Source organism: Patagioenas fasciata, chromosome 5, assembly GCF_037038585.1.
Source record: "Patagioenas fasciata isolate bPatFas1 chromosome 5, bPatFas1.hap1, whole genome shotgun sequence".
In the NCBI taxonomy this organism is placed as follows: Eukaryota; Metazoa; Chordata; class Aves; order Columbiformes; family Columbidae; genus Patagioenas; species Patagioenas fasciata.
Window position 1 is genome coordinate 49,065,163 of NC_092524.1, and position 17,141 is coordinate 49,082,303.

Consider the following 17,141-nt stretch of genomic DNA (forward strand, 5'->3'; position numbering starts at 1 on the left):
TTAAGGAACAGTGTGGGTCCAAAAAGAATCCAGGTTCACAGAGAGAGGCTTTCAATTTCCAGTCCAAAGCCTCCAGTGTTCTCTAATACCAAAACCATTGCTCTGTTTCTCATAAAAACAGCAAAACTAGATTTACCAGACGTTGTACTGATCTAGATTGTGTCAGCTTTAAGGTGATTGAAAAGCTTTTTGCATTCAAGTGCAACTCTGATTATTAAAGACCAGGTATCCTCAGTTGGCATGGTCTGAGTACAGGCAGGATGCTCTCACCATCTGTCAAGCTTTGAATGTCATACTCATTTCCCAAATGCTTTAGGGCACTGGGAGGGCACTTCTTTGCCAAAGACTTAGCAGGAATTGCATTCTGTTGTTTAGCTGGCTGGCTGATTTGTGTATTACTTCTCCCTTCAGATGGCTGTTTCTGATTTAAACCATATGTAGCCATTTTTTCAATGACATTCAGGTTCCTCTTCAAAACCAACCACTTCCTAATACAAACAAAACCTGCCATTTATACTATAGTACAAATGTAAAACAGAATTGATAACCATATTCAGAATACCTCAAGTTATAAATCACAAATTGAAGTTTTGCTGCTTTTACATGAAAGCATCTGAAGTCATCTATACCAATTCTGCAAACTGAGTCATGCATCCTAATGAAATATCCATTCCACCTTAGAGCTGTGAATTTTTTTACAGGGCTTTATTTTATAAAAACATAAACTCAATGCATATATTAATATTATAAAGCAACTTGCAATAATTGGAACTGTGGTATGTCGGAATTGAAGATTTCCAGTTCAAACATTGTGAATTTTTAAGATGGCCAAAATCTGAAAAGATCTGAAAGTCTTGTAATTTGGCTACACCTTCTAGGTTCTAGCGTGAAATATTGAATTACATGTTACTGTTACAGGACTTCCAAAATCCTGTCTGCATGATCAAAGATGGAACCCTGTGCACTAGATTGTGCACATGAACACCATCACGGTTCCATTCTTACTGACTTAGAGGAATCAGAAGACTGGAGATTGAAAGGCTCCTCAAAGGCACAAGAAAAGGGAATATAGTGAAGATAAAGAAAGATTTTCCTTCCTGAAACTGATGGTAATTTTGCAATATACTTGACTGGGACAAGATTTTACCTGTGGTCTATATACAGCATCCAGAAACTGAACTTTGATATTTTGATGTCTTGCCTTTCTTTTGATTGCAGAGAGTTAATTTAGGTGATGTCTCATTTCTAACTAATTTTGCTGATGACTGGAAGTTCTGCTTTCTACCTAGATTTGTTAGACTTCTCTCCCTTCTTTTCAAATATCAATTATCTTCCAGCAAGTCAGAAACAAACTAGCAGATATTTAAAATGTTTGCCAAGAGAAAAACCTTACTAAAGAAGTTACATAAAAGTACAAGCTCAAGTACTGGTCAATCAGTTTGAATTAAGTACATTGGGTTTTGTTCACTCAACTGGAAAACTAACATTTGTTCAGCTTGGCAACTTTTTGTGTTTACTGGTGTCTGAACATAATGTACAGATCTCTCCAGTATAGTGTTTGTTTAGTACCTGTGCAAGCATCCACTGATTGGTTAGATTAAGCTGAGAAACTTCCAGAGATATTTGGCATTCTAGAGGAAAATGTTAAAAAAAAAAAAAAATGTATATATAAAAAAAAAATTAATGCTTGGAATGATTTTGTTTTCTTCGGTTTAAGATTCTCAGCTGTGGAAATTGGTACACTTCTATCGTCAGTGAAGTTTATGATCCAGCCTCATTTTTTCTTTAATGTGTGACATTTCAGACGATAGATACAGTTGATAAAAGTTGCACTTATTTTACCAGCAACTCAATAGCTAACCTATTCTCAAAGAAAACTTAGACAAGCTTTAAGTTAGCTGGCTTGAGAGGCAGTCCTGTTGTGGAAGTCAAATCTTGGCAGGCTGTATATCCTATATCTTGGATAAATTGAAAGTCATGCAGGATAGCAAAGCACTGTCTTTTTTTTTTTTTTTTTTTTTTGAGTATATCTGAAGAAGGCTGGTTTGTTTCAGGAGCATGAGAGGAGGTATTTTAATATGCACAACAGCGAAGTTTTCATTTCTGGGGACAACTTTGGTTGTTTCTCTCAAAGCTTTCCATGAACAGCTTGCAAACTGTTTTAACCTATTCGTAATAAATTTACATTCTCACCTGCTTACTAATAAACAAAATCATGTTTGAAGTGTTTATTTACATCTTAACTCATTTGTCCTTCACCCTTTTAGGAAGGCAAATAAGAATCTAATTCTTCTTTTTTAGTTTCCTAATAAAAATAATCTCAGTGTTTTCAGCATGTTCTGTTTGGTCTTTCCCTGAGATAATGTTTTCTTATATCATATATTGTATTTTAAATCTCTTCTTTCTCTTTTCTCTGCACCTTCTTCAACTGGTATTTTTCTTAGCTCTAATACTCTTACTCATTTCTTCCATCACTGATAATGTGACATTTTTCCTACCTGTTGTCTCACATATTTGTTCTTGGCATTAGCAAGGACTTCTCACTTTGATATCATTTTTTCCATCTCTAAATTCCTCTCCTAGAGCTGCCAACTGGCTACTATTTCCTTAGCAAAAGCACAAATATGAGATGGTGCAGGGCAGCCATTGTTCTTAGGTGATCAAGCTAAATTTCTGCAGTGGCAACTCTATCCTCCCACATTTTCTGTCTTCTCTCATTTAGCATCGTTTTCTCACTCCACATTTGATGAATTCTGCTTTCATAGTCTCCTGAACCACTCATTTGCTGCTGTCTTTCCAGCAGTTGTGTTGCTCACAACCCTCTGGCTCTCCTCATTCTTTGTTCTGTTTTATACATGTTCTTATACGCATTCCTCAGTGTTTGATAATTTTATCCTCTTGGCTGGACTTCCAGTGATCCATTGATCCATCCCTCTTTCCCACTGTCTGCTTTTGCTCACACTTTCTCAGCAATGGCTTGAGGATGGCAGATTTCCTTAGTTTTGGCAGCAGCCCTCTACTGTTGCCATACAGAAACAGAAAAGCAGATGAGACTGTATTGACTAAGGCAGGAAGAGAACACATTCGAGTCAAAACCAGTGATAGCTATCCTTAAGAAGCTAGTTCTTAATGTGCCTTTTTTTAGGGACAGCTAAACTACAAGGCAGATATCCCAGAAATATATTGCACTGAATTTTTCTCTTCTGTGTATTATTTAACTTGCACGATCCAAATCATAACATCTTATGGTGTGAAATAATCTGAAACTTTGATGGAAAATGCTGGGCATAACTCTAGGTGTGATAATAGAAACTGAATACGAATCTTGGAGGCAATAAAAGGAGTATGACCACAGAATTGCAACAAGCAGAGAAGGAATAGGAACTGATTTGTATCATGGTTTCTACACATATAGCATCAAATTTCTAATGTTTATTATTTTCATTCAGGTAGTTTTTAATCAAACAGCAATAAGTATCTGTGAAGGTGAAAGTGACATTCAAGAAAAAGGAAATATTGCCAGCTACTTTAAATGAAGATCTGCTCACAGACAGAGGAGCTGAAAATTTCCCAAAGTCACAAGTGATACAATAGGATCTGCAGATCAAAGCAGTTGGTTCTGAGACTCCTGCATCTCAGCTGTCTGCTTTTCAAGGGGATTTTAGGTCAGACTAGGTTCAGTTTGGCCACCTAGAATGAAAGCTGTCATTAATGTGGTTTGAAGCTGTCTGAAGGCCCAGTTCCCGGTGCTGTTGTCATTAAGGGGCTGCTGGAGTGAAACTTCTAATTTAATTTCCAGTGAATTAAGACTTGTTCTTATGCACCAAAAATGCTAGTTGATCTAATATTTAACAAATTTTATTCTCCAGCATATTTACTCACTTTACCTTCATCAATAGAGTTTTGATATCAGTTGTGGTCAGATACACATAACTTGAAAGAAAATGTCCGTCTTTCAAGCTGACTATCTACATCCTCAAAGAAACATGTTTGAAACAAAACACTAAAAGAGACATTTGCAACTCTAGCAAGTCCGCTGGAATTCTGGAGTTTTTATCTTTAAAGATTGGTGCAAATCAGCTGCTTGTGCATCTGAGATGTTTAAAGCTATCAAAAACTGGTTTCACTTTAACAACCCACAGAAAAGCAAGGGAGGTAGTAACACTAGTTAACATCTTGTTCTATCCCCATGCCTTAGCTCTGATGCTGTTTCTTTCACATGCTCCAAAGCCTTCTGTTCCTGAGTAGCGTGGAACATTTATTCTCATTCATTCACAGATGATGGTCCACTTTGAGGTACATGAGGCAATTCATTTATGAACACAGAAAAAGTCAATGTGACACTTAACAGCAAGAGCTCCACTTACACTGCCCTGAAGAAACAAAGTTCAGCTGGAAGAAGTGCGGAAAAGGCAATGCAATCTTCATGGTATTTTAAATTACTCACAATATTGTGTAAATATATTAGGTTACACTATATTGGAAAAGAAATGTTTTTATAAGGCACTATTTATAAGGCACTACCTTCAAAGGCAGATAAGAAAAGTTTTATGCAAGATAAAGATCATAACTGGAACAAACAGTGATTCTCTGCTTTTGTGTTTTTGAAGCAGCATAAATTGTATTCTCCCTCGCAGCTTTTTTTGCAGGATATATGCCAATGGAAAGTCTGATCAAATTTAAAATACAAATAGCTTTGTGTGGCTGTCAGTGATATTCACTGGCCAATTTTTAAGAAAGGTTTGTGAAATTTTGGGAGCCAAAAGGTAATAATTATTTTTTAAAAGTTCTAATTAAGATGGTAGACTGGGCAGTGGAATGTATTTAGAATCCCACGTAATTTGATTGTGTTGGCCTATTTAGATAAATTGCTTTGGAAAGACAAATAAACCAGCTACTTAAAATGTCCAAGAGGCCCAGGCTTTGTTCCAGTGTTTCAAGCAATGACTGAAGCAACAGCCTTTTGTAACTAGCAGCCAATGCAGCGATATCCAAGTGTTAAAGTCTGATACAAAGAATGATACAAGCGCCTGGATCACCATCACTAATAGAATAAACAGTACATAGTGTTATTTAAGCTCAAACTAAGCTTTTTTTTTTTTCCCCCCTTTGAACTGCAGACCTTTGGAGACTAGCATTAAAGGAAATCAACACCCAAAGTTTGAAACATCTGAAGCTGAGACAGTGTCCCACATAAACCCCTGGGAATATTTGGGTTTGTTTAGTTAGTGTGATTTCCATTCAGGGTTTAGAACATATTAATATTTTGCTGTCATAACCTGAGACTCTAAAAGCTTAAAAATTCAAAATAGAGTCTGATGCATTAATATATATATAGTCAGTTCATCAGTTTGAACCACAATGAACTTTACAATCTGTTGCTTTTTCCTTCGATCAGCAGGTAACATCAAAAGTGGAAAGGCTTAGAAGAGCATGTTTGATTTCCAGAGGAGGGAGCTTGGTACCTTCTTGTCCTTGCATTCCTTGTCATAGGGTAAATGTAGGCATGGACAGCTCTCGCAAGAGGTAGCAGATAAGCTTCTTGGTAATCTATCCAAACAGTGCCTTTCTGATGCTCTCAGAGTAGGCTTTCTTCCCTGACTGTTGATTTTGTCTCCTGTTCCTAAGAAAAGGTCAGGATTTTAGTGCTCCATAGGACTCTAGTTTCATTCGTGTTTTGGGATTTTTGTGCCATTGATTCCAACGTGTTTTTTCTTGCACTGTGCAACTCCTGTGTCACAACCACTGCTCCGTTTCAGGTGCTTACAAGGGGAATTGTTCAGTTGCCAGAAGAGATGAAACAAAACTTTCCCTTTGAGCTGGGGGCACAGCAAACATAGGAGAGCTCTGTGGTGCTTTGGTATGGCGGAGGGGACATGCTGCCTTCCCAGGCCCCCTTCCACTTCCCAGGCTGCACAGCAGATTACGCCCTGAGCTCCCTCCAAGGTAGCAGGACACACAACTACGGTCACACCAGGCAGCCTCAAGAAGCATAAGAAAGGTAGGTATTCACGCTTACTTGGGCAGACTTTGGTCATTCTCGTTATTTTTTTCTGTTTGGTTGGTTTTTTTGTTGTTGCTGTTTTTAAGAGGGGGAGAGAACATTTTCCTAGCCATCAGGCAAACAAAACTTTGAAATGATTTTGCATGTCTTTGCAGCACATGTACCTGCTCTAACACTGTCTGGAAATGTTATTGGGACCCAATTTCCATCCCCTTCATTTGCATCTGAGTTTCCAGAGCTTAATGAAACAAAGTTATATTTAAATTTAAACTACTGGGTTTTTCTGCCATTCCTCAACGATAATGATGAGACAATAGGATCTCAGAAAGTTATTACAACCATTAATTTCATGCTAGTACCTGAGGTACTAAATCAACCCAACTTTCAATTCATTAATCAAGTTTAAAGTAACAGGAATAGAGTGTTATGCCACAAAACTAGAATAATCCAAAAGCCTTGGAAAATTACAATTCCCATGACAGGCATGTATAGGAGCTCCCAGCCAAGGCAGCAGGTAAATTATGTGAAACATTAGATATAGGGTAGGCCCTGGCATGCTTAACTTCCCCAGAGTGTTATTTTATGTAATTAAAATAAAATTCTTCAGATTTCTTTTTTTTTTTTTTTCCTTAAATAGTGAAGAAGATTGGGACCAGGACTGATGTTTCCTGACAGCTGTAACCAGTCACAGACTCCTGTCTTTTGAAGTAATTTTTTTCCCTCTGTAACTTGTGCACTTTCTTTCAAGGTCTTCCTGTGTTGATTTACTCCCAGTTCCCCTAACTGATACCTTGTTCTCTTCTGTGCTTGGCTTGACTGTGCCCCCCAATCACTTAGACAGACTCAAAATGAGTAGTGCAAAATCTACAGAGGTAATTCAAGCCTTTTGCTAGTTCTCTTAAAACAAAAAAAAAAAAAAAAATCAAAACTGGACATCAGAAATATATCTTACAATTTCTGATTAAAAAGTACCACTGCACTCTTTCCTTCTGCCTAGCGTGCTAACAAAGGCAACTTGTTACACTGTATAATGTCATTTTTAGTGCAGATAAAGAACTTTGCACATAAATAAATACCGTAAGTAGATTACTGCAGAGTCCTACAGTTAGAGCAAGGAGACTTGGGACTAGGAGTCTTCCTGGTTTAACCACAAGCTTGCAGCTTTACTTTGGCGAAGGCACTTTACATACCAGCAAATTAAGACGAAAGTTGAAAGTAGATATCATGCCTTACCTACCATGAGAAACAAGATGGCAGATTTAATTACAGGCTTGGCAGGTAGCAGGAAACACTACAGAAACAGTGAGAACAGTAAAACATCTTGCAGAGGTACCAGCTCACTGAGGTTACTCACTATGCAAGGGCCCAATTTTTACAAAATTATTCTCGCGCATAATGCTAATTGTTTTATTTCTCAACCATCTTCATTGCGTCCACAGGATTTGGCATGAAGCATTAAAAATATAATAAATAATAATCAAAATTTCATCAAATACACAATAGAGAAGACAAGCAAACACTAAACAGAGTAATGGAGCATTGAAAAGTGGGCTTTTACATCTCATCCCCTGTATAGCTTCCAGCATCCTGCTGGGACATTGTTTCAGTATTGAAACAGATGGAAGAACAAGCCCTCTTGAGTCACCCACATCAGTCCTTCTGGCACCATGGAGAATACTGCTGTCAGCACTGACTTCAGTGAATAATAGCCCTTCCTTGCAACCCCTCTCTACTGCCTGTAGCATAGACACCACTAGCAGCAGGCCAAGACTCTGGTGGTCACAGGAATTGTTAAGGAAAAGCACTCCAATATTCCACAAAACAATGGACTTCCCTCAGAATTGCTAACTTTGAAAAAACTTGGGTTCTTCAGGATCAGACAAGGATGAAAACGCTTCCAGACAGGCAGAGATCAGAATTGATTTAAGAGCCCAGTTGTGTGCAGCAGTGGCTAGTATTCTGCAGATGAAATTTTGTGTATGGTTAAACAAAACTGTGTCTGTATTGTAGGTTTGCCTGTACACTGTATTGTCTCACGAAGGGTAATTCCTTCCACATTAGAGCAGAGTGTTGAAATCTAGCAAAGATTACTTAGGCTTTGAGTTCCAGTATAAAACAATCCAATATGAAACAGCAATCTTCTACTGTGTGATAAAAAAACACAGTTGCAGTAATGTACCTGATTAGTCTAGGCTACTTGAGGAAACTGAGAACATCATTCCTCCTCAACTTCATTCAGAAATGTCACCTTGAAAAAAGCAGTTTTGCTAGGCCCCACACATCTTCTATCCATTCATTCCCTTCAACCATGGAAATGAGCTAGTCTATTTTATTAAGTGATCTTATCTGTTTAGCAGAAAAGCCTTGGTTACTCAGAAAACAACATGTTTTATTGAGACTAAGATGCATCTAAGGGACAGATCCTCCATCAGAGGTCATGAGATCTCTGGTTCATACATTGTCTTCCAAGTGTCACAGTATAAATCCAGAAGGGTCTAACCTCCGTCCAGTAACTAACTCAAATGAATCTTTCTTCCCTGTCAAAGAATTCCCATCCAGATGGGTTCCTTGCTGCTGAAGCACTTGTAAAATATCAGGCAGCCCGAGAAGAGACTGAGCAGCAAAGAAACAACTTGAGTCTTCCATTTTCTACATTAATTTTAGAAAAGTAAATTTTATGATAAAAGAAAGGTCTTCAGGAGACATTCTCTTTTACTATAGTAAAAATTAGATCACTTGAACTAGAAGCTTGTGAGAGGCATATTCAAAAGGGTGACTACACCCACACCACATGGTTCAGTAGCAGGAGCTCTTTGCTGAAGGATCTTACGTATGCTAGTTCACACTAGTTCAAAAGTGTCAACACAAATTCATGGAAGCAAAAAGAAACCCTGAAGCTGTTACTATTTTGGCGTCTGGTCATGAGTGGTGTTCCCCAGGGCTCAGTATTGGGGTCAATTCTGTTTAATCTCTTTATCACTGATCTGGACGAGGGGATCAAGTGCACCCACAGTAAGTTTGCAGAAAACAGCAAGTTGGGTGTGAGTGGATCTGCTTGAGGGTAGGAAGGCTCTGCAGAGGGATCTGGACCAACTGGATCAATGGGCTGAGGGAAATTGTATGAGGTTCACAAGGCCAAGTGTTGGGTCCTGCACTTGGGTCACAACAACCCCAGGCAGTGCTACCGGCTCAGGTAAGAGTGGCTGGAAAGGACCTGAGGGTGTTGATCAATAGCCAGCTGAATATGAGCCAGCAGTGTTTCCAGGTGGCCAAAAAGGCCAGCAGCATCCTGGTTTGTATCAGCAACAGTGTGGCCATCAGGACTAGAGAAGTGATCATCTCCCTGTACTTGGCACTGACGGGGCCCCATCTTGAATCCTGCGTTCAGTTTTGGGCCTCTCACTACAGGAAAGAAATTGTAGTGCTAAAGAGTGTTCAGAGAAGGGCAACGAAGCTGGTGAGGGGCCTGAAGCACAAGACTGATGAGGAGCAGCTGAGGGAATGGGAGCTGTTTAGCCTGGAGAAAAGGAGGCTGAGAGGAGACCTTATCACTGCCTACAACTACCTGAAAGGAGGTTGTAGCACTGAGGTTGTTGGTCTCTTCTCCCAAGTAGCAAGTGATAGGATGTGAGGAAATGATCTCAAGTTGTGTTAGGGAGGTTTAGATTGGATATCAGGAAAAATTTCTTCACAGAAAGAGTAGTCAGGCAGTGCAACAGGCTGCCGAGGGAAACAGTTGAATCGCCATCACTGGAGGTGCTTGCAAGATGCATAGATGAGGTTCTTAGGGTAGTAGTTCAGTGGCAGTGTTAGGTTAATGGTTGGACTTGATGATCTTTTCCAACCAAAATGATTCTGTGATTCTGTTATTAAATACAAGGTTCACAGGTTCAGGAACTGAACAAAAAATGTTGAATTCTAGGAAAATACTCCTAAACACAGGATGTATTTGCAAAGTTCGCAGTATTGTTCCTTAGTATTGGGAGAAAGGATTCTAGATTTGAAACTTTTATTCGAAGTAGCACCACTGTTCTTGTGGTTTCTGTCTCCAAAACAGTACCTTACTTTACATTCAGGTACTTTATAACAGAGCATTTGAACCTTTGGCACTTTGCTCTGAGTTCTTGCCAATAAATGTGCAATTGAAGTTCACTACATCAGGGGTTACTGCCAGCCAGTGTTCACTGTGGCCATAGCATCAAGATAGTTCAAGCTGGCAGTGATGGAACATATGGAATAGCTGGAACTGAGCAAGAAATGTTTCCTTTGTGAATCTAAACAGAAAGACTCCAAAGGGGTCTTACCAGAAGGGGTCTTACCAGAAGGCTTATGTACATGTTAAGTAATTATGTGATATCAAGAAGTAAGAAATAAAACCTCTAATCAACTTGTGACTAGTTAATCGCCTTCTGGTGGAATAGGAGTAGCTGGCTCCTCCAAGGACAGAGGCTGGAGCTGAGAAACGGAGGCAGGAAGGAGAATTAGGAGTCAGATTAGAATGGTTGGCAGAGAATAAACAGGAATAAGCAAACGAATGAAGTTGGCAGGTGCATGTAAATAATCCTGCTGAGGAAGAGGCTTGTGTACTGAGACCCTGAGGTAAAGGGTAACGAGCAGTACAGCTCCAGGGTTTGGCCTGCTCTGAAGAGACAGAACTCTGAATAAGAGTTAACTTGAAGACACGGCACCATGGGGCCTTGAGTCAATGAAGTATGGAAAGTGGAGGTTTGTAAACACTCAACCCAGATAAAATTCCCCCTTCAAGGCTACAAAGATTTTAAGAAGGAAAAAAGAAGCATTGTCAGAATGCAGGTTAGAATAATTATCCTTTCTTAAAAAAAGAGAGCTCTTAAAATATTTGAGTAAAACAGAGTAAGATTAAAAGCATCTCTAAACAAATTTCCTCCTGCCCACAAATGAGTCCTTTCTTCCAGGCTTGGTGTCAGACCAGCAAAATGGTGTTTTTCTGAGATGTAGCAAATGATGCACAGTCCCTCCTTAAGTCCACAGGAATGTTTAAGTCCATCACCTCTCAGACTTTGCTGTGAGTCTGTTCCCTCTTCTCTGCAGTGTCCTAGTTTTGCCTCTTGCTGAGCTATCCCCCTATGAGTGCCCCACCCCACGTACTGAAAACTTCTCTGCCTAAGCACATTCAGTTACTCCTTGGGGAAAAGCCATCTTCCTGCTTTTCTCCAAAGTTTCCTGATCCCATCAGCCTCTTTTTAAAGAAATGTGATGTACAAACTCAAACAAAGCAAATGTGACCCACTGCATGGGGATTACAAAACAAAAGGATTTGGGAAATGGAAAGCTGCGTGTGCCCTGAGGATAAGATGAACAGTTGAGATGCCAAGAGACGAACTCTCAGGAACTCTGAAAAAATGACCAAAAACCTGGCCATAAAATTCAAAAACCTATTCTCCTAACTTGATTTATGCTCACAAACTTCGTTATGTCTGTATTTGGTGGGTGTCCTAAAGGTTGAGTTTATTCCATTCCTACCACAAAACTGAGCTTACAATAAACTAAGTGAAACAACATTGCTTTTCTAGACAGGGTAGATTGGGGAGAATTTTTGTAAACATCTCTTAGTAAAGTCAGAGTATAGTTTGTTCCAAGGGACTGTAATGAAATCATAAGCAGCACTCATCTCTATCGCTGTTGTTGGTTGCAGCAGTCTATGCTGCATTCACTGTTATATATATATCATTGCCTTTTTGGAAGTTATCACAAAATTCACTATTAACTGGCTTGCACATTGCTGTAGACAGACTGTTACAGAATTTCCAGATTCTGAGAAAAAAAAGTAAATTTTAATTTTCAACATTGCCTATTGTTCTTATTTCACAGTTCTCAGGAATCTTTCATAGACCAAAACGTGTCCTCTGTTTTAGTTCCTATCTGAATTTGAGGCATTGGGAGGTGCACAGGGCCAGGCCAGGAAGCAACACCATTTTATAGTTCTATGGGGTACTGGATTATAGAACAAACATAAAGTGAGGTCACAGAATCACAGAATATTAGGGATTGGAAGGGACCTCAAAAGATCACCTAGTCCAATCCTCCTGCTGGAGCAGGAACACGTAGATAAGGTAACACAGGAGTGTGTCCAGGTGGGTTTTCAAAGTCTCCAGAGAAGGAGACTCCACAACCTCCCTGGGCAGCCTGTTCCAGTGTTCTGCTACCCTCACTGAGAAGAAGTTTCTTCTCATATTTAAGTGGAACCTCCTGTGTTCAAGTTTGCACTCATCGACCTTTGTCTTATCATTGGTTGTCACTGTGGAGAGCCTGGCTCCATTCTCCTGACACTCACCCTTTACATATTTAAAAACATTAATGAGGTCACCTCTCAGTCTCCTCCAAGCTCAAGAGACCCAGCTCCTTCATGCTCCACTCCCTTAATCATCTTTGTTGCCCTGCGCTGGACCCTCTCCAGCAGTTCCCTGTCTTTCTCGAACTGATGGGTCCAGAACTGGACACAATATTCCAGATGTGGTCTCACCAGGGCAGAGTAGAGAGGGAGGAGAACCTCTCTCAACCTACTAACCACCCCCCTTCTAATACACCCCAGGATGCCATTGGCCTTCTTGGCCACAGGGACACAGTGCTGGCTCATGGTCATTCTGCTGTCCACCAGGACCCCCAGGTCCCTTTCCCCTACACTGCTAACAGGTCGTTCCCCAGCTTATACTGGAACCTGGGGTTGTTTCTGCCCAGATGCAAGACTCTACACTTGTCCAGCCCACAGTACTGACCTAGGGCCAGCTGGAGCATCCGAGGACACAACAGATGCATTTTCCTGAGACTACCACTAAAATTATCATGAAACCAATTTGCTCACTCTTTATATCAACGTACCTTCGTTGCTCATGGAAAAATCTTGTTTGAGCTGTAACGCATTGCATAGCCAAGTGCGTCAGAGATGTTGATTGACTTATCCTCACAGTCATACTGTCTTCTGCAAACCACTGGTGCTTCCAGCAGTGGTTTTCAGGCAGCCAGTTCCAGACAGTATTTGCTGCTTTTTTAATTCTACCCAAGGATCACAGATTCTTAAGGTATCCAAGAGGAGACAAGAATAAACTTCTTGTTTACACTTCTAGAGGAGCCTGCCATCATTTGTCTGCCATCATGACAGTTGTATTGTAGGGGATCTCAAGCTGCAGTCTCCACTAGCAGCTGTACCTCCTTCAAAAGCAATAAAGACATGCCTCATTACTTTGGGATAGTACACTTGGCTACAGGAACCAGTACAAGACTGCCCCAATTAATAGTGATTCCCATCCAAAATTTCCAGTAGGTCCGAAATACCTTTCTTTCATATCTACTGACTCTTGGGAGAATTCTATAACCCATTCTTTAGAAAAGGTAAGTTTAAACAAACTAATACAAAATTTGCATATACATTTCTAATATTAAAAGCTTTTAAAGGAATCTGTAGTAAGTTTTCTTTTTGTGGTATTTAATACAATGGGATCCCCATTCCTAACTAAGTGGTTTAGTAATACAAACCTCATATAATAGAATATTCCTGGCATTTTTTTTTCCATTGTGGATTCCTAAGACTATTTATTGTGAAAATCTTCCCTTGAAGAATAGCTACAAGACGGCTGAAAGCATATGGGTAAGAATTAGAGACCAAGACAACAAGGAGAACCTTGTGGTTGGTGTCTACTACAGACTGCCTAATCAGGGCGAGGCTATTGATGAAGCCTTCTTACTCCAGCTACAGGAGGCAACACACTCTTGTCATACAAGTAGGACAGGGAGCTGTAGGCAATCCAGGAGACTCCTGGAGTGCATCAAGGACAACTTCTTGATCCAGGTAATAGACAGCTCTACCAGAGGGGATGCAATGCTGGACCTGTCGGTTACTGATCAGTAACATCAAGACTGGAGGCAGCCTGGGCTGCTGTGATCATCCACTGGTGGAGTTCACAGTCCTGAAAGATATGGGACAGGTGAAGAGTGAAGTCAGGACCCTGAATTTTAGGAAAGCAAACCATCAGCTGTTCAAGGAGATAGTCAATAGGATCCTTTGGGAAACTGCCCTCAGGGACAAGGGAGTAGAACAGAGCTGGCAGATCTTTAAGGACGTTTTCCATAGAGCACAAAAGGTCTTGGTCCCTAGCTGTAAGAAATCAGGAAAGGAAAGCAAGAGACCAGCTTGGATGAGTCAAGATCTGCTGGTCAAACTAAAGGGCAAGAAGAAAACAGGCAGTGGAAGCAGGAACAGGTATCCTGGGAAGAGTACAGGGAGACTGGCCAGTTGTGTAAGGATGGTGTCAGGAAGGCCAAGGAGCTGCTGGAGCTGAAGGAGCTGCTGGAGCTGAAGTTGCTGCTGGAGCTGAAGTTGGCAAACTCCTTCTCCACATTGTTACTACTGTAAGAACATGTAATTTATATATAAGCAATGTAATTAAAAATGTGGACCAACAGATACAATTACAGATTTACAGATTGTATGTTTTATATGGTTAGATTGCAATTATCTATTTATTTCTGTAGGACACACGAAAAGTTACATACCCATGTCACATATATAGAGTGAAGGACAGCTCTTGCATACCACTCAGATTGTCTCTTGCATTTCCCTGCCATGATCACTTTTGGACTAATCTATCCTTCCTCCCACAGGAAACAGCAGTGCAAAAAATGTAACATTGATATGATGAAAGAATTCCAAACTGAGTGAAATGCCAAGGGGTAGAAAAAGTGTATGTAACAAATTAAACTAGAATTTGGCTAGAGCTTCCAGGTTAAATCATGGAAGCTGGCAAAAAGCGTTGAGAAATCTATGAAGAGATGCGATGATCAAAATCTTTTTTTGTTGTTGTTTGTTTGGTTTTTTTTAATAGTCTCAGCTGACAGCTATTCCAACTTAATACATTTCAGTCGAACTCAGCCCTAAAATCCCATGGAATGGGATTAGTCCTGGGCTAGCAGCAGCTGGAGCCAAAGATCACTTCTTTACATCCGAAGAAAAGATATCATTAGTTAATGAATAATTAATGTCAGCTACTAAACATTCCTTTCAAACTTTTTTTTTTAATGCAAGAATGTATTCAAAATGTATTTCTATAAAATAGCATCTGTCTACTCCAATAAAATATAAAGCATTCATGGTAAAATTTGTCCTTGACTCCGTTTCTGTGGCATTAATAACTACTCCTATTGACGTACTGCTTTTGCGTATGAAAACTTGTACATTCATGATTTCCATTGACATAGCTACAAGACACTGCCAAGTATTAGCTTGTTTTTTAACCTTGCTGACCTTAGTTTTACACACAAAATTAGAACAAACACTGAGGAGAGAGAAAAAATGGCCTGAGAAGGGAAAAAGATGTTTGGCATAAAACAACCGCAGATCACAAAACTACATAAAAGAAATGCAAAAACTTTCAGCTCCAAAATGAAAGGGAATATGTAATTGAGGAGAACTGAATTAGTAAAATAACTACAGGCTTTCAATGAGTGTTTTCTCAGGATATAAAGAAACTTCAGTTTGGTCATGAGAAACCAGAATGAGAAAACTTCTCTATGTTTTAAAATAAAATGCAAGGCTTTGCTTTTTCATTATATGCTTCCATAGAAATTTAGGTCTGTGGAACCTTCCAGCAACAATTATTTTTGTTCTATTAAATATTGTCATGTCTCAATCTCTTTGCATGTTTAACTGCATCCCGTTCCACTGACTCTAGTGGTGTCTTTTATTTAAGGTCAACAAACAACTTACCCTGGAATCCAGATGAAGCACACATGGAGAGACTCTACCCTGTGGGTCAGCATGGTGAACCCTATCTGACTTAAGTGACCATAATGTAGACATATTGTCATGGAGGCACCACAAAATGACTCCAGGCAAATAATAGGCTTAAACCCACCTTAATTTGGAATCAAAACCAAAACCAAATTGACAGACTGAAAATAAACAACAGAAATCAATGCAAAGCCAGGGGGTGGAGAGATGGTGGGGCATGTAATAAAAAAAAAAAATCAGTCAGCATCCTGACAACATTTAATAAACTGCAGGTTCAATATACCAGTAGGGGATATTATTACTACATGACAACATTAGAAGATTATCCAAAGCATGCACACACTCAAAATAAACCTCTCTCTTCAATGGTCCCCAGAAGAAATAATCACTTACCCAGAGGGGGTAAATAGCTCACTCCAGGATATGTCTAGAAGAAATAACCACTCACCAAAGAGAAGGTGAGGGCACTCAATCCCAGGAACGATCTCCATTTTCAAGAGGAGAGCTCTGATCATAGTCTCACTACTCCAAGAAGACCACTCAAAGGGGATCTTCAGAGGAGCCCCATTTTACAACCTGGTCACATCTGGGCTGTGGTTATTTATGGGCATACTACAGATGCTTTTTGGGTTCAGGGGTGCCTCATTGGCTGAGAACCCTGTCTGTTGACTGAGGGTCTCACCCCTACCGTTCCCACAACTGCGGAAATGTATGTGACTGGAGTCACCATGCCCCAGGATGGGAGAGATGCAATGGTCGACACCCAGCCAAGGTGCGTACCTGAGGACGGCCACAGTGGGGCACAAAGGGTGTGAAAAAGCCAGCAGCTGCTGTGTTGAAAGCCTTGGACCTTATCAGGGTGTGTGCAACTGCCACAGATATGCACCTAAGGTATTCATGCAAAAGGAATTGCAGTTTTTGCACTGTTGAAATTTGCCATTTGATATTGAAACACATTCCTAAAAAATGCGTTTATGTTATACATCATTTTAATGTTGTTTTCTCACTTTACTTTTTTTGCTATTGACTTATTACTTGCTGTTTATTTATTTTACATTAGGGAAATGATGTTAGATATAAAGCAAATTCAAGTAATTTTCTTATTCAAGTTCAAAATGGGTTGTAAAGCAGTGGAGACAACTTGCAACATCAACAATGCATTTGGCCCAGGAACTGCTGACAAACATACAATTGAAAAGGTGAAAAAGCTCAGTAAGCGAGTGCCGACTGAAAATCAAAAGAATCCTTGTTTCGAAGTCTCATCTTCTATGCAACAACAAACAACTTCTTGATCGGATTGTGACATGCGACAAAAAAGTGGATTGTATACAACAAATGGCGACGACCAGCTCAGTGGTTGGACCTAAAAGAACC